The 19,192-nt window shown below is 26.1% G+C and overlaps 1 long non-coding RNA gene across 1 annotated transcript; it reads left to right on the plus strand.

Annotated features, from left to right (window-relative positions):
- Nucleotides 1–7,200: 7,200 nt before the first annotated feature.
- LOC145828488 (uncharacterized) lies at nucleotides 7,201–16,443 on the plus strand. Its single transcript, XR_014369519.1, has 3 exons — nucleotides 7,201–7,444; nucleotides 15,750–15,898; nucleotides 16,276–16,443. It is a non-coding gene; the product is annotated as an uncharacterized LOC145828488 (long non-coding RNA).
- Nucleotides 16,444–19,192: the final 2,749 nt, after the last annotated feature.

Consider the following 19,192-nt stretch of genomic DNA (forward strand, 5'->3'; position numbering starts at 1 on the left):
ACTAACTCCATTTTCACATTGTTTTTAAAATTTAAAAGTGCTAAGTTTTTTTATTGTTAATTAATTTATTTTTTTACTTGGTAATTTCTTAAGGTTAAAAAGTTTATGTTATAACAAATTAATTTTTATTATCTGGTATAAAATTGTAAGGCATGTGGTATATGACTCGATAACCGAAAGGTTGCTTCGTACACCAGATCCTTAGACCAAACTTTTTGAATAAAAACGTTTTTTTATGTAGCCCTATACTTTATCATTTTAATTTTCAAACTGAGTAACTAGAATTGCTTATAAAGCAAATTTTTTTGGATTTAAAGTAGTTGCTTCGTAAAACACTTTTTCTTTTTGCTTTTTTTTAGAAAAGTAGATTAAAATAAGCTAAATTTTTGTTAAGGAACTAAAAAGGAGGCAATTTTAACTAATTTGTCATAATTTTTGTGTTGTAATTTGTAATAAGTTCTGATCATTTAAAAGATGTTATGTAAAATATTTTTACAATGGAAAAGGAATTTTTCTACTAATTTAATCATTAAAACTTTGAAAAATAAATCCTAAAGAGTATTTCGGAAGTATACGTCCTTAGACCAAACGTTTTTAGCACTTTTTTTTCTATAAACAGTTGTTGTGAATTATTTTTTTAATAAGCGTTACTAAATACTAAAAATTAAATTAAGACATACTAAAACTGTTTAATTATAAAAATTCTTCATGTTATTTATTTAAAATAAAATTTGTCTTCAAGATAATAAATAAATCTAAGTATTTTTCTAAATGGGCTAGATTCTGCCAATTATCTACTTTAAGTTGTAGAAAAAAATCCTTTAAACTCCAATGTTGACTTTAAGTTGTTGGTAAATCTGCGAAGATTCTTAAAAACGTACCAGTTTCAAAAAGATTTTCTATAAAAAACTGTTTAATGTTTTTTCTATGTTTATTCTTTATTTTTGTACCAACTTTAACACAAAATTACATAAAATAATAAAAGTAAAGCATTTTGGTTGACTTAAACAGTTATTAAAAGCCTTTTATATCTTAAACCTAAAAGAACTAAAATGTTTAGCTTACGGTAATATAGTTTAAGTTATAGTGTTTTAAGAAGTATTTATCCGAACAACTCCCTTAGATTGTCGGATTACACTTTTTTTTAATCATTAAAACAACAGTTTAGACTACTATTATTGACGAAAATGGCTTTGTGTTAAGTATCTTGATTTAGTCAGTTTCTTATTAAAAATCTAAACATAGAAAATACTCATATCAAGTATAAAAACTTTGTTTATTTTGATAATCAATAGCAATAAATATACCGAAGGTACAAAATTGCATTTAGCTAAAGTATTTATTTAAAAATAGCATTTTTTAAGCTACTAAGTGCGTTCTTTTATTAAAGATATATATAAAAAAGAAAATTAATTATTTTTTATATACTGAAGTTTACATATAACAAAAAGTTAATTTATGTGTATTGTTATACAGAAATATTAAAAAGAATAAATTTATGATATCCCTCTACAACACCCATTAATAAAAAAAAAGATGAAAAAAGTATAAACTAATTGTAGTATAGTTTTATTGATATAAAACTCTACAAACTTGGAATAAAGTGTTTTTAACTTAAGTTTCTAGTTTTTAGTTTTATGTTTATTAAAAATTTATTAATATTTATTCTTTAGTTTTAGTACTAATTTTTACTAAGTTTAATTTAAACTTAAAACATTTTCACAGCTCTTTTTAACATTTAAACAGTATAAATTTTTAGTATTACTGACAAAACACTCAAAGTAAAGACTTAGACGATTGGAATTCAAAGTCTTGAGGTTAGCAAATTAGCGGGCTTCTACAAAAGGTTCACCCACGGAAAACCGACATCCAAACAAAAGTGTATTTTTAATTATTTGTAACATTTTTATACATAACATTAAGTTTGTGCGTACAATGATGTTTTTTTAATTCCAAAACTGATTTGATTTGTTATATAATATATGATACAACACTGATTAAATAAATACTATTATACCTTTTTAACATTAATATGACAGCTAAATTTTTAGAGACTAAAGTACATTATAGATGTTTGAAGAAATGTACTTTTTTCTAAAGCAACAAATTTTTCACAAACATTTATATTTAACTTTTATGTTTTTTTTAAGTTTTACTTTCATACTTCCATAAACGTAGACTAGTCTAACACTTATTAGATAAGATTTGTTTGCTTTTTAGTAGCATTTTTTTTATACCATCGTAGATAGCTTTTACTTTATGTTTTTATAACAATGTTGATAATTCATTAAATAATTTATTTCTCTGCTTCTAACACTATTAAGTTAATTGTGAGCTGGATCAGGTAATAAGTTAGCAATATAAACTAAAATTTAGTTTATGAACTTTACTTAATCAGGTCTTAGTAACTTCTGATAAACTTATTAAAAAATTAGGCTAGACATAAACATTCGTAGACATAAAAAAAAACATGACTTCTAGCAATTGAGTATAGTATGTTTTTCGATTTTTTAAGTTTTCATTGAGCTAATCACTTTTTTTTTTTTTACTCTGCGTTGTTGAGTTTAAAAGCAATTCTTAAACCAAGAATAGTATCTGCAACTAAGTAAACATTAAAATGTATATACGTGTTACAAGTTCAAAGTAAAGCTAAGTAGATCAAGTTTTAAAACTAAGCTAACTAAACTAACTAAAATTTGACTGACTAACACTAAGGTTTTCACTTTAAAAAAAAGATAAACTTATTATTTATATTAATTGATACTTTTATAGAAGTTTACACCATTGTTGCGATATTCTAATAATCTCACCGACTAGTTCAATTAACAACAGATAAATTCCTATATTTTTGTTTTTTAAGTTTTAGTTTAACTAAAGAGCTTTTAACATTAGGGAAATAGTTATATTTAAAGAACTCAAACTTTTTTAAATTATATAAACAATTTTTTACTGCTGTAAATACATCATTTTAACTTCTTTTTCATTCAAAAAATAATAATGCACAAATACTACATTTTTGAAAACTGTCTGAATAATTTTAATCTATTTGAAACTAGTAAGAATAAAGCACTAAACCAGTTTTTGGTTTAGAATGAATTATTGAAGATGATAGCTCAGTTTTGTTTGAATGCATAGATATGATAAATATAATTATTGTTTTAAAATTAAAAGAAAAAAAAATCTATTGAAAATATTAATTATAGAACTAATTGCATTAGATTACACAGTGTTACCAACTTGTTATAGCTGTGAAAATAATCAGTTCCATCAGTTTTTTTACCATTTCACAAAGTATAATAAAACTTAACTGATTATTATACATGTCAAGCTCTGCATAAAACTTTTAATAAAATATAGTTTTAGTAAGTTTAAATGTAGGCAGTTACAACTGGGTTTTTTGAAGTTTTGTTTCAATAGTTAATTTGACTTCTTTTCAAATTTTCTATTAAAAATATTAATGACAATGATTAAAAGTTTAGAATTTATAAATGTTACTAACTTTTAAAACTTTAAAATTTACACAGTTGTTACATTTATAATCAACAGTAAATAACTCAAAGTAAAAAAGCACCTTTCAAATCTCACTCAGCTCAATAAAAAAGTTTTAAAATAGCTCTCATTAACACATTAGTTTTTATTTCATATTTTACCACATTTTAGGTTTTATGATTGATACGTTTTATTAATTTTCGAAGTTAACTTTTTCAATAATTGCGGCCTGCAAGTTTTTTTTCAAGAAAGTAGGCATTCATCAATATTGTATCATAGCCTTCGACTAGAAGTATCAACATCCAATAGCTCATCTTCATTAATTAAACATTAAAGATAGACGACCTAACACAGATGAAAAAGTTTTTTTTTTTGAACAAATATGAACTAGTTTTAACACAGAATTTTTGCTAGTTTCAAAAGAAAATATGTATATGTTTAGTTATATGATATTTTTATCTACTGTTTATCTCTATTAACATTTGGATTATGCTGTATGTATAAAAAATACTAGGACTTATTGGGTACAAAATACAAGTTTATTACACTTTTCAGGGTCGTGTTCTGAGTGTGTCATGAAGGGGTACACGACTATTTAAATTCGGACAATTCAAATTCTTTTAAAAAAATGAAAGGGTAACATTTGAAAAAGTAATGTATATCTCTAAAATATAAAAAGTACATATTTAGATCCTATTTATATCTAAAAACTGTTTTTTTCCTTTTGGAAAACCTTAAATACTTTTTGAGACATGGCTTAAATGAAGTAAAAAACATAGTTACTTTTAGTATTTTAAAATATCTTTAAAAATGTTTACGATTTTGCAAAAAATAAGCTTGTAGATTTTAATAAGATCTCTACATATGTGTTTTTATTTCTTTTTAAATAAAGTCTTTTAAATATTTTTTTAAGAATTTGAATTGTCATGTAACCATAAAGAAGAGGTCTATTATTTTTATTAGTTACTTTTTCTCTGACAAAATTTTTTTTGATATATATTTTTTCTTAATTGCAGACTGAATTCATCAAAGAAGGAAATTAAAGAGGATGATTAGATAAAATGGTGCATTGAATTACAACTCGTTTTAACTGCTATAAAGTACAACAATCGGAAGTAAGTAACTATTTATGCTTAATGCATATTTAAATTCTGAACCTTTTTTTACAAAGTTTTAGATAAATATAAAGTAGTTTTTAGCTTTAAGATTTGTTATTTTTTCTTTGCATTGTTTTTTAAATACGTAATAAAAATTAAGATTTATTATAAGTTAGTAGTATTTTTTTTAGTCTTCTAACATTTTTAGCTTAAAACTTTATAGAAACTTAATACAAATAAACGTTTAAAAAATTTCGAGATCAATAAGCTCAAACTAATAATGGGATTAATATAAATTAAGAGACTAAAGTGTTATTGTTAACTCTTTTATTTATTTACCAGATGTTCAATTGTATTGAGTTTTGAAACCTTTTTTTAGTTAACTAACATTATATTTTCAATCTTTTAGAATTAGAGTCCTAAGCAACCAAAAAATTTTCATTAAAATTCTAAAATAACTCAATTGTGTTTAAACTTTTAGATTAGTTTTAGCTTTAAAAAAAATAATTTCCAACTAGTTTTAAAAATTAAGTTAAAACAAATTGTCTACATTTGCAATTCATTTGATTTACTTTTAACTGTTTTTTGTTATTATTCATGGCTATGTATAAATTAGCTTAAACTTATAACTAACCAAAATCTCGCCTAAACATTTAAAAAAAAGAATAATGGTGTTTTTATATATCTAATTGGATTATTTTTTCATTAAATAATCTCAAAATACTTGTTTTTTTCAGTTAAATATGATTTAGCCACATATATCGCACTTAATCTATTGTGTTTTTTTCGTTTTAATAACTACAATAGAAGTCGCCAGCCATTTGGTGATCGCGGGCCAAACTTAAAAAATGAAAAACTTGAAGGCGCAGTTTTAGTTTTTACTCTTTATTACAAACCTTAGAATATATAGTGTAAGTTTTAAATTTTCCAATGAATTATAACTTTGACCCCTTTTTGTTTGCGCCTCATTTTAAACCCCAAGATATTTAATTTAAGTTTTTTTAACTTTCTTTCGTGGGTAAATTGTGCATGTTCACGGGCCGCAGTTTTAGTTTTTGTAGGACGCATCCAATTTACTTTACATGTCCAACATTTTACCAACGATTTTGCTAGAATGTTGTAGAGCTTTTTAAGCTTATTTATACAAAGCAATAATTTTTAAATCTAGCAGTTTCTATTAAGCAATTTCTTTAACTTGATTTTTTTTAATTGACCCCTTGGTACAAACTAAAACAAAAAGCAACCCTTTTACTTAGTATAGATCTATACTAATTGATTACTCGTTTACTTTTTGATTTCTTACTAATTATTGCTAATTTTAGAAAAACCTGTTCAAAAAGGTGTTTTTTAGTCTACTAATGATTAATTTCCGTCGTAAAGCAAGTAATTAAAATTTAAAAATATAGACACTAAACAAACTTCAAAAGACTAAAACTACGGTATCCTAACACTATATAAATTATACCTTACCTATTGATCATTTATTTGCTTTTTGAAATTTTATTCTAGCTAATTTAATGTCTGTTAACTTTTTATAAAACTGTTTTTATGGTTTAAAAAAATGTTTGTTACAACTAAAGAAGTAGAGAAGTAATTTTTGATATTTTCAAGGTTGTTCATCCCAAAGCTCTCTGATCAGCCGTGAACAGCAGGAGCAGACGTGAAACGATAATCAAGTTTTTATTTTAACGGCGAAGCAAAGCCTAAAGCAAAACAATACATGAGTACCTCATTGAGCAAAGAATCTTATGGATAGCAGAAAACTTTTAAAAAATTATCTAGAGCGAGAAACACAGTTTTCAGTTCTCGATTAGCTATTCAAAGCTCTTGGATAGCGGAAAAGCTGCAAACAACGAAATTTAAATCTTAAATCTTAACTTTTTTAGTTTTGTGTTTTTGTTTACTCTTTATTTCTGACAAAATTTAGAAACATTTTTCTGTAATCATAGATATAGTTTTATTTTAAACTCAATTTTAGTTTGGTAGATGTTGTTTCTAAATTTTAATTAAATTTAAAGTAAATCATATTAAATAGGCGTCTTTTAAATTTTTCTTTTTGTGGCGAAATTATTTTAAACTTTGTTTAAAACTTTATTTTATTATGCTTAGTTTAGTTATTTTTTTAGCAATCATTGTCTCGAGATGAACTTGATAAAATATAGATAAACCTTTAAAAAGTTTTTTAATAAGTTTATTATATATTTAAAAAAAAATAAAACATTAAAATGACAAAAACTTTTAACTAAACTATTTTAATTAAACGTTTTTGTTGAATGTAAAGTTTTGAGGCTTTTTTGTTTAATAGATGCAGTATTTTTCAAATCATATAAGTGTTTAAAAAACAGTTTTGCTTAGAATAAATAAATTTTAAATTATTTCTATTCCAATTGATAAACATAAATTTTATAGCTATATAATTTACTAGTGCGTATGTAATTAATTAAATTATGTAGCTACGTGGAATTATTCGCAAAATACATTTTGTCTCTTTTACTATTTGACTTTTCAAAATATTAACCATTGAGTATATTTAAGTTTGTCTGAGTAAAGGTTTTCTAAGCAAAATAAAACAAAGTTAAAAGTTTTATATGCTTATACAAGTTTTTATGAAAAGTATCATTTGAAAACTCCTTTTACCAAATTGGAAGGGTGAAAAATATAAGTGTTCTTTTTGATTTAGGGTCTTAGAAAGATCCATTGAAGATCTCTTCCACATATATATATATATATATATTAAATACTTGTTGACATCAATCAATCACAAGTTCTGTATATCAACATGCGTAATATATGAGAGTGATTTAATCCACTCTCAAGGAGAAGATCTTAATCAGTATGGCACTCTAGTCATTGTAAAGGTAAATTACTTAACTATTTTATCAACTAGTTTTTATATTTACTTGCTGTGACAAAACAACTTTAATTTCCATGAGTTTTTTTTATAAATATTGGTATTTAAGTAAAAAATTAACTAAAGTTACCGTCATTTTCTTCTATAACTAAAAGTTACTATACAACCTAAAATGTTTTTATAAACCTATGTTTAGTTAATAAAAATATTGAATGATTCTTTTTCATTCTGTTTAATTTTTTTAGTTTTCAATAGTTTAGAAATAATTTTACTGGTGTACACATGCTTTTAATTTACAGTTTAAATAACTCTATCTAGTTTGATTATATTCAATTTGTTAAAAACAAACTAGAAGCTTCATTTTCTAGCAATTGCTAAAATGATTTTCTCCACCCCAAACTTGTTTACTGTAATTGTAAAAGTTAATAATTTTAATGATTTTTTTTTTAAATGTATGTTTTAACTTACATTTAATAATTAAAACAAATCTATTTTAACAATAAAAAGTTATTTTCTTTATAAAATTATAAAGTTATGTTTTTACAAAAAATGAATATAAACCTTGAAAAGTAATTGAAAAATTTCAATGAGGAAAGTTAAAACAAACATTTTTATTGAAATTTAAACAAACAAAACTTAAAGATAAATGTTTTTATATTTCAAACAGAAATTGTTTTTAAATTCATGTTATATCTATACTATATACTATACAAATTCACTATTATGCCTGTAAAAATATTTAAATATATGCATTCTATGTTTTATCCATCAAACTTTTTATTAAACAGCACATGAGCTATAAAGTATGTAGTTTTTTCAACAAAAACCACTGTAAGTATTGCTAAATATATCAGGGTTGCCACACACTCAAAGTACTCAGGATATTTTGATTTTTTTAAAACTCTAGATGACTTTGGATAGTTTAAATTTGTTATAAAGATCTCAGCATAGGTTTAAGATATGTATAAAGATCTCAGGACATATTTTTTTCTAGATCTTAAGTTGATCCAGTTTCAATATTGTGTAAAACTAATTTTGTTCAACAACAAATTAGTATACCATTACTGTTTTACTTTAAATTTTAGTAGTAGCTAAGTTTTTAATATGTTGTATTAAGATTTTAAAGAGTTGAACTGTAAAATTTATTAATATTGTTTTGTTTTTAGCACATTTATCAACTCAAATTCTTTAGTAAACAAAATATGCAAGTAGTTATTTAACAAAAAAGTATTTGTTTAACGTTTTACTTTTCTTAATTTTCCTTTAATAAAGTATTCATTTTCCATTTAGTCTTAAAAAACTACTTTAAAAAACTAAAACTTTTATAATTACTTGATTTAAGAAAACCTTATTTTTTGTGGTTGTGCTTTGAAAATTCACAAATATATTCTTACAGATAGACCAGGGGTTGGCAAACTGCGGCCCCTGAAAGTCAAAATCTGCGGCCCGCAAGATCCTTTTCAGCCAGAAGTATACATTTTAAAAACAATAAAAGTTTAAGAATTTGTTATAAAAACTTTCAGTTAAGCTTTTAATTCAATAAATACTCTTTATTAGTGCTCTTATATTGCTTAATTTATCATGTTTTTGATCTTAAATAATATTTAACTACTGATTACTAGAAATTTTTCAAATTAATGTGGCCCTCAAAGATAAAAAAACAGTTGGTCCGCTAGTTACATAAGGCTGCCGACCCCTGAGTTAAACTATAGTTGACAGATTGTAAATGCTATAATTTTTAAACTTAGATCACCAATAGTCTTGACTAGTGATCTACTGGATCAACAAAATGAGGATCCTAATGGATCTGGGTCCAGATCTATTTTTTAAATAAAAATTTGGTGGGGTCCGAATCCATTTTTAAAGTTATGACCGGGTTGGATCCATTTTTGAATCCAGTTACAATCGGGTTGCTTTTGGATATTAGTGTAAAAAGGCAATATCCAACTGGATCTGGTTTTTTTTTTCAAATGAAAAAATATCTTTTGTATGTTATGACCAAATAAATGATCATGAATAAGTGTTTACTTTAATTAATTATCCTTTAGATTAGAAATTTTTGTCTATTTTTTTTTGTATAGTTATTTATTAAAAAAGTTGCCTAAAACTTTAAACAGTGTGTTTTAAAAAACTTGTAAAATTCAACTTTGTTATCTTTTGGCTCCGATTAGTAGAGCTTTCTCTGAATCAAACTTATAAGTTACTATTTTAACAAAATTAAACCTTCTGCTAAATTCTATATAAAATAAATCGGCCTGTTATGTACCAAGAGCTACCACATCAGGTCCACCAAATATAGAAGTTGCCTAACCTTATTAACAAACATTAAAAAAGATAAGTGAAGCTTTAAAAACAACTTAAAAGCATTAAAGATTAAACACTATGTATAAAAAGTACTGGCTTGTCATATAAGGAAGCAAAACTACTCAATCACATATTAATTAATCAATCAACATGCTTTTATTGATACAGCAATGGTTTGGTATGACAGTAGAAAGCAATTATAAATTTTACTTTAGTTTTTTCATCTGAAATTTTCATTTGATATCAACAAGAAAGTACAAATAAATATTCGTAGACCTACAAAATACATCATTTACAATTTTCAAAGCTGCTTACACTATGAATTTGTTTCACTCAATAGCCTTAAGTAGTATTACTACTTAACCAGTTCAGTAAACTGTTACCTTAAATATAAAGTAACAATGCATTAGACTAACAAATGAGCTAAAATTAGTGTTAAGATAATGTTGCAAAAAAATAAATGTTTTGTCTATTATAATTTTTATCAGATCAAATATGTCTTGAGTATACAAAACATTACTCATTTTTATTGTTCAATTATTTCTTTTTCTTCTGTGTTTTATATTGTTGTAAAACTTTAATGGTTTTTATTCTATTTTAAATGGTTTCTTTATAAAGTATATTTTTTGTTGTAAACAAAGATGTTGTTCAAATTTGATTGCAAACTTTTAGTTTTTAGTTTTTACATTAGTTATGAAGTATACAGAAATTAAGTTATTTTAGAAAACAAAGTCTACTAGACCCAATGATGGACATAGTCTTTAATGATGTAGTAGCAGCCAGTGGCGTTGCGTGGTCTTTTTGTTAGGGGTGCTGCAAATTGATATTGTCAAATTAAAAAATCCGCTAGTTTGAAACATTTAGATTAAAATAATAAAGGTAGTGTGAAGAAATAGCAAATTAATCAGAAAAAAAGTTTAACATATTGGTTTAACTAAATAACAAATTAAAAAAAAAACATATCTCATATCTTTGTATATCATCACCCTTTCTTAACAACTATAGCTACTTTAATTTTTATTTAAGTCCATGTAAGTTTCTGTTTTTGAACAAAGCTACTTTTACTCACTTAATTTTATGACTTGTCTAACTAGTAATAAAAAAAACAAAAAAAAAATGCAAGTAACTTAAAAAACGAGGTTGCCCCTGCTCAAATTGCTCCTGCTCGAGTTGCTCCTGCTCAAGTTGTTCCTGCTTAAGTTGTTCCTGCTTAAGTTGTTCCTGCTTGAGCTGTTCCTGCTTGAGCTGTTCCTGTTTGAGTTGCCCCTGCTCGAGTTGCTCTTGCTCAAGTAGGGGTAGGGAGTACTTGGGTGATGTTTGCTAGACACATGAGGAGTCTTGATTTGGATGTGTTTTGGTCTAATTAAGAAGAATTAAAAAAAAAAATTAAAAAAATTCCTAAAAAAAAAAACTACACCCCAAAAAACTGATCTGGTACCCAAAAATCACATAATTTTTGATTTTTCGACTTAAATAGTAATAAAGTCACTCACACATGTCCTAGACTTATATATTATATCTTAAATGAAAGCTAATAATTATAGGCATACCTTTAATGACATTTCAACTGCTTTTGATATATTATGACGTCATAATTACACAAAATATGCAAATTTTGTCTGGTTTAACTGTTTCTTCCCAAGACTACTTACTTTACTCACAAGGTAACACTACCATTTTTACACTTTGTTGTGGTTAGCTCTCAACAAGACCTTCTCAAAGTATTTCCTAAACTATACGACGATCTCAGCAATGGAATAATGAATACTTTGGATGCCTATGTTGTACATTATCCACATATTAAAGTGTTAAACCCAACTTCTGAGATATGTTGTAAAATTCTTAAGAAGATGTGTCTCCATGCCGCTCAAGTTTTTGATCGCCAAACAGGTAGAGAATATGGTTTTGGAAAGTTTTGTTTGTCAAATCCACCACGTGCTACTGAGCTCAACCTATTAAGTAATGAAGAACTGGTTGGACTCCCAACAAACAACTTGGAATCTGAAAGACACCTTGCTGGTTTTGGAAGGCGAGCAGCAGTGGCAAAGTTTAGAAACCAACGATTCACAGCAAAAGGGATAAGAAATGACTGTACATTACTTATATCTGATTCTTTTCAAACTAAACATGAAAAAAAAATTAATAAAGTTGTTCAATTTCTGAATGAGATGGAGCAAAGGTGGGTAGCAGATCAAAAAAAATTAAAGCTCAAACAGATAAATGAAAAAATTGAAAAAGGGATCAATATGTGCAGAAACGTCTCAAACTGTGTAAAAGTTGGGGTGGGCCTGTAGTGAGCGTGGAAGAGCTGCGTTCTATTTTAAAATCTCATCCTGATCGAAATGAAGTTATTGTTCGTAATGAGTTAATTTACTTTAGATAGTCTCACAAATCTGAAGTGTTATACAATCCAGAACTTTTTAAAGTTAATGGTAATACTCACGAAGAAAGACTTCTAAACTTATGTGCTCTTGTTGCAGAAGATGATGAGTGCTCTCTATGTTTTTTACCAACAAACACTGATGCATTATTAATTGTAGGGGGTTCTTCCCCCAATATACAGAAAGAAAAAAAGGAAGATATTATGGAAGGGAATTTTTATGTCACATTAATTAGTGAAGGGTCATCAGACACATGGTATATTGCTATGTGTGAAGGTAAAAATGATGATGGGACTTATAAGATGGACCACCTCATGAGAGTTCAAGACAGATGAAATTCGAAGTGGAAACACCCACCTAAACGTGATTTGCTAAACTTGCATTTAGATTCTATTCTTGATTGTAAAGTTGATGGGGAATGTGATGTTTCTAATGAAAGATCTATTACTTTTTCACTGAGAAACCATGTCCAAATAGATTTAATAGTAGAACAGATGTCTTTTACATAAAGTTAAAAAGTAGTTTTTATGTATTTTTATGAGTATTATGTACATATAGTCAGTTAGATTTTTATCAATCATTTGACAGTTATTTTATACTAGTATTTTTAAAAGTATCAGTCATTTCGCAGTAATCTTAAGTGTTAATACTAAATGATACAGTGCAATGTTCGTTTTATTATGCAATGTTCTTTATTTCTTTATTATACTAGTCTCCATTTATTTTGCAATCATTAACTTAATGTTTAATGCCATACAACATTATGTTGCCTATAATAAATTATAACTTTTTTGTAATTCGTTATGTTGTTGTAATGCAAATTGAATAACATTCTTAGGTTATTTTTAAATACTTATAGCTAAATGAATTACGACATCAAATATCCCATTAATATACATACAACATCACCTAAATTTTAAAGCCAATATTTATTTCGGCCATCATCAACAATGTTGAGATGTTATATGCCATCGATAATAAACAATGAACTTTACCGCAAGATCAACAACAACAGCATCCGAGACAATCCTACAACCGGAAAATGACACAGCTATATCATTCACAGCTCAACGTCTCAGACATTGTCAGCTTGTTGTGAGATTATAGCCTGCGGTAATTGATCTTGCGGTAACGTTCATTGTTTATTATCGATGGCATATAACATCTCAACATTGTTGATGATGGCTGAAATAAATATTGGCTAAAACTAATCAAACGAGCGCAGGCTATAATCTCACAACAAGCTGACAATGTCTGAGACGTTGAGCTGTGAATGATATAGCTGTGTCATTTTTCCAACTTTACCCACAAACGGTCGCTTCAGTACTTAGTACTTAAACCCGCTTGTTTAAGATCACAATAGCGGTTTCTTGCGACTATTCCTGCCTGATGAGTCCTAATAAGGACGAAACCGGTTGTAGGATTGTCTTGGATGCTGTTGTTGTTGATCTTGCGGTAAAGTTCATTGTTTACTAAATTTTAAAGGTAAGTAAGTATATCTACAAAGTTTTATTTCAAAATATTTTGTTTTAATTAGATTAGACAACCAGCTATGCTTCTTAATTTTTCAAAACGCACCATTTTACAGATAAAATTTACATATTTTGTGTGATTATGACGTCTTAATATTCCAAAAGCAGTTGAAATGTCATTAAGTGTATGCCTATAATTATTAGCTTTAATTTAAGATATAAAATATAAGTCTAGGACGTGTATGAGTGACTTTATTACTATTTAAGTCAAAAAATCAAAAATTATGTGATTTTTGGGTTCCAGATCAGTTTTTTGGGGTGCAGTTTTTTTTTTAGGAATTTTTTTAATTTTTTTTTTTAAATTCTTCTTAATGATACCAAAACACATCCAAATCAAGACTCCTCATATGGATTTTACAACATGAGCAAAAATATGTGCTGTACTCCCTACCCCTAGCTCAAGTTGCTCCTGCTCGAATTGTTCCTGCTTGAGTTGCCCCTGCTCGAGTTTTCTCTGCTCGAGTTGCTTCTGCTCGGTTTTTCCCTGCTTGAAATGCTCCTGCTGGAGTTTTTCCTGCTTGAGTATTCCCTCCTTGAGTTTCTTCTGCTCGAGTTCGACTTGTATTATTGTTCTTGCATTGTAGTAAATTTTCAACAACGATCATGATTTAATTCACATGGTGCTGAAACTTCATGCAGCTCCAGAATTCAGCTTTTCAACATTTTTTAAAATGCATCTGACACAGATTGAGCTTGCAGCTTCAATTTTACGAACATTTTGAACATCAAATATAAAAACATGAAAAAAACTAATTTAGCAGGGAAATTAACTACGTTCATGTACATATTTAGCTGTATTTTTTGTACAACTTCATGATAACATAACTTTCTAATATTTTTAGCTAATATAATTTTTTTTTATATAATTTTAAAGCTCAATTCCTCAGCTTTATAATAAAGTTATTTTGACGTAGTTTGGGGTTGTACAGCTGAATCAGGGGCCCATTTAAATCAGCGTGTTTAAAAGCTTAACTCTAAAATAAAATAAAAAACAAAAAAACATAACTTTTCATTTTTTTAGATTAAGCTTCAGCGTGCACCCAACGCGACGCCCCTGGTAGCATCATACTAGCTAAGAGTTGGTATAAGTATAAGCAGAACATTATAATAAATTATACACAAGTGCTTGCATTATTACAATAAACTGATGTTCAGTCTAACACCCTTTTAATTTGTAAGTTTAAATAGTTTTCTAGTACTGCGTTATATTGTTTATTGAACAGCAATAAAAGAGCTCAAAAAGTTAGATTTAAGGACCTGGTGCACAAAAAACATTTTGACTGTCTAGTCATACCCACAATACAGTTTAATGTCTTTTCCAGAACAATTCTATCATTATTAATTAGTTATTTATAAAACTTTACTTTAAACTACTTATGATTCAACAACTACTTTCTAAATAGTTATTTCTTAATAAAACTAAAGCTAGATTTTATTTATAAACCATAAAGCTATAACTCGTAATACTCATAAATACATAAATAAAAACTCATAAATACATATAAATTTATTGCGTATTATTATTTTCACAGCTTTTCTTAACTCACATAGGTTTACACAATGACATCTCATCACTGTGCTCTTAAAAAAACTAACTAATTTTTTTATTAAGGCCAAACCATTCTTGATTTCAATAAATTACTATAACATTAGGTTTTAAATGGTTAAACAAATTTTACTTGTTTTGATCACCACAGTTGACAGTTATTTTACATACAGAGGTTTAAACACTTTAATGTCCATTTTAAAACTAATATAAATATAATGTTTTAGTTTAATTAAAATTGTTTTCTTAACCTAAAAGGTAAACTAAAATGATAAGTTTTTAATGATGATTATAAAAATGCATAATTGAAAATTCATTTAGTTGTCTTTTAAATAACTAAGTATATTACAGAATATAATAAACTCTTAAAAGCTTATTATTTACATAACTCTGTTTTTCTAGTCGCCATATTTCAAATAAGTCACATGCTTAAGTATTCAATATAAAATTTGTAGAATAAAATACTCAGCAGTTTGCTTAAAAGTTTAATACAAATAAATAAATATATAAAAAGGACGTTTTTATATTAAATTTCTTCAAAATACACAGACAAAATGATGTTGACTTCGCCCTCCACTATCCGTGGAAGGTGTTTCAACTTGATCCTGTCGTCGTAAATGTCGATGAGTTGCTCGGTGGCATCCACAACTTCGACGGTTAACCCCGTAATGATCACGTTTCTACCATCAAAGTACTCTGTGCGTAACAAAATTAGTTTAGATATAATTGAAGTTTTTGTGTTTATTGTTACTAATATTGTTACTAATAGTAAATGCATTCAATATTTTCTACTTAGTTTTTTTTCTAAAAATGTTTATGTGGAACTTATTTATTTTAAAATATTTAATCATTCAAAATTTAAATAAGCTTATAACTAGTTTTTTTTATATTATTTCTGTCCGATATTTTTATGACTATTTTCTCTTTATTTAATTAACAATTAATTTATATAATTAACAGATAATTAAAACTCATAAAGCTTTGTAGTTAAAATAGACTTTGTAGATTTGATGTCATTAGTGAAACAAACTTTAGCTTAATTGATTTTTTTTACCAAAGCATAAACTGTTTGTAGGTTACCTTTGACGGTTGTTCTAAAGGCCTTCCGGATGAAACTGGAGACCCGTGCATTGTTGTAGTACCTCTGATGGCTGGCCATTGCGTCGTAGTGGTGAACTTCGGTTCTCCCCCATTGATCTGGCACGCGACGATGTTCAACGAAGGAAGTTTGTTCATTTATTAATACCATCTTTTTAGCGAAGGTTTACTTTGAAATTCTTGAATTACAAAAGCTGAAATTTTTTAAAAGTTATGTTTTGAATACTCAAAATTATTGTTTTTTACATATGATCACTACATAGTTGGAATTTATTTAGTATTTTAACTATATGTGCAAATTGGAGTGATTTGGTTAAAAAAATATTGAGGTTTTAATTATAGATTTAAGAACTCTAATTTTTTGAAACTTGATCATTTTTAAGTTGTGTATTTAAACCATAAAAATGCATGTTTTTGTTTTAAATTACTGTCATTCAATATATATTGCTTTAAAAAAAAGTGAATTTTATCTATTTTAAACTCAAACCTACAAATAATAATAATTGAAACAAATAAACTTACTGCTAAACTTCTGCATAATTTTAATTAAAATTATAACTTAACATATTTTCAACAAAGTTAAAAAAAGTTAATTTTTTGAAAGTTCAAATCAAGGTTTTTTAAGCTTATCTTTTGTTTCAATTAAATCAATACTTATTAACTTTTTTAGAGTTATAAACAAGTGTTCCGTCTAATAATTGTTTAAACTTAGAGTTTGTTTGCGAATTGCTTTAATGATTAAATGTTCACCTGGTTTTTATATTTTTGAGCATAGATTTATATTAAAACTAAGTTTTTGTTTATTATAAGTATATAGTGTATTATTTGTTGCACAACTTTATAATAACAAACAAAGGTAAAAATTACGTAACAAAGCATTTATGATTAGTTTATAGACACCATGTTGAAAAATAAAAATCATGTTTCTAATTACTTGTCCTCGTATTAAAACTACTATATTTTAGAACATTTTTATATTATTTTTCAAATGTATTTAGTCGTTTAAACAATTTAGGATTAGATTCCTACAATAAATGAGTTTGATTTAGACCTTTTGTAAAGCTTTCTTTATTTTACATGCAATCATAATATTTTTCAATTTTTTTGGCTCTTAATTATGCTTTTTCAAAATTCTGTTTGCCATACTAAACTTCGTAAATGTTTTTAAAGGTTCTTTACATAGCCAATGAATAATATATTTACCGTTGTGATACTATTTCATATTTTTTATCAAAAATAATTTTATTTAAAGTTTTTAAACCTATTTAGTAGTAATAATTTATTAAGCTACTTAATATAAATTTGTTTTATTGTTTTCATAAGTTTGAAATAAAATATCTGCAATAATTTAACTGCAAATGATGATAAACTGTCTCAAAAGTTTTTGTATATTTTTATTAACATTTAAATTGTTTTTAAACTTTTTAAACGATTCTATCATCATTCACATAACTTAAGTTTAAAAATATCATGCTTCTAATGATTTTGAATTTTTTTCTGTCAACATATATACTTTTTAAAGTTTTTCTTAATTTGTGTAATTAACTTCAAACTATTTTGCATTACTGTATTAACTAAATGAAGTATATGCATAAACATGATAACTTAATTAATCTATTTATGAAATTCCTTGACTATCAAATTAGTTAACTATTGTTTAAAAATTTGCTTAAATTAATTAAAAAACACTAGATATATAGACAACGTATAACACAGTTGCAATGCTAAATTTTGAAATATATATTCGTTTTTTGTAGTTGTGCGGCTTAATTATGTAGTTATAGCTTGATATATATTGTTTTGTCTGAAATTAGTGTAAATACACGTTTACCTAAACGTGTACAATTCTAGTAAGTTATTTTAAAATTTGTATTTGAAAATAAACATGTAAAATTTAGCTGATCCACAAAAAAAACAAAAAAAAAATTCTTGCTTATTCTTAACACTAAGTAGAAGTTTTTCCACAAAGATTTCCTTTTATACCATCAGACAATTACATAATTGTTATCTTTTTCTTAAATAAAAGGGAGAAATTGAGATTCTAGGTGGGCTTCCGAAGTTCTATGCGCCAGTGCACCCAATCAATTGCCAACTTCTAGTGTTTCATTCATGCTTCGTTTCATGCAAGTAACTGAGTTGTCTTTCTGCAGACATGTGAAAGTTTTTGTCGGGAAAGGAGTTGTTTTGGTTTTTTATCAGATAAGTTACATCCCTTTTCTGAATCTTTTGAGTAATTAAGGTTGTTTTTATTTTCTTTTTATCTGACCGGATTAGTTTTGTATACAGTAAACAGCGTAGTGAGTCTTTTTTGTCAAGACAAATTGTTTTGCTTAATTTCTCACCGTTTGTAAAACGTCGAATGAGAAAATTAAGAACGTAATATAGGCTCTTTTTTTAAAGTTTAAGGGTAGAAACATTTTTAGTATTCTGTGCTGTACATTTAATTTTTTAGTAAAATTGTTTGCATTAAAATGTATTTATATGCGTATATTCAATAATGAAATAAAGTAATTACTTGCCGCCAAGTAATTCTATTTATGATGAACTAAATAGTATTTTTCACTAAAGTAATACTACTATGCACAGTATAGTTTTTATACTTTAAAGTAGAAAATACCTATGTTATGTTTAATATTACTATCAGTTAACTTTTATGATGCTTAAATTAGAATACTCTACCTATTTAGTAATTTACAAACAAAATAAATATTTTTTTATAAATGAAGGTCACGTATAACACTTAAAAAAAAATTTGTCAAATAACTAATATTCCAAATATGTTTTTAGAACTACCAACTTTTCACAATTAGTAAATAGTTTAGAATGTAGCACTAAATTTTAAGAAATAGCTTTAGTATTTTATAATCTTTATTGTTAATATTACTTCTATTATA

This window comes from Thalia democratica, chromosome 2 (genome assembly GCF_965202585.1).
Source record: "Thalia democratica chromosome 2, ktThaDemo2.hap1.1, whole genome shotgun sequence".
NCBI lineage: Eukaryota > Metazoa > Chordata > Thaliacea > Salpida > Salpidae > Thalia > Thalia democratica.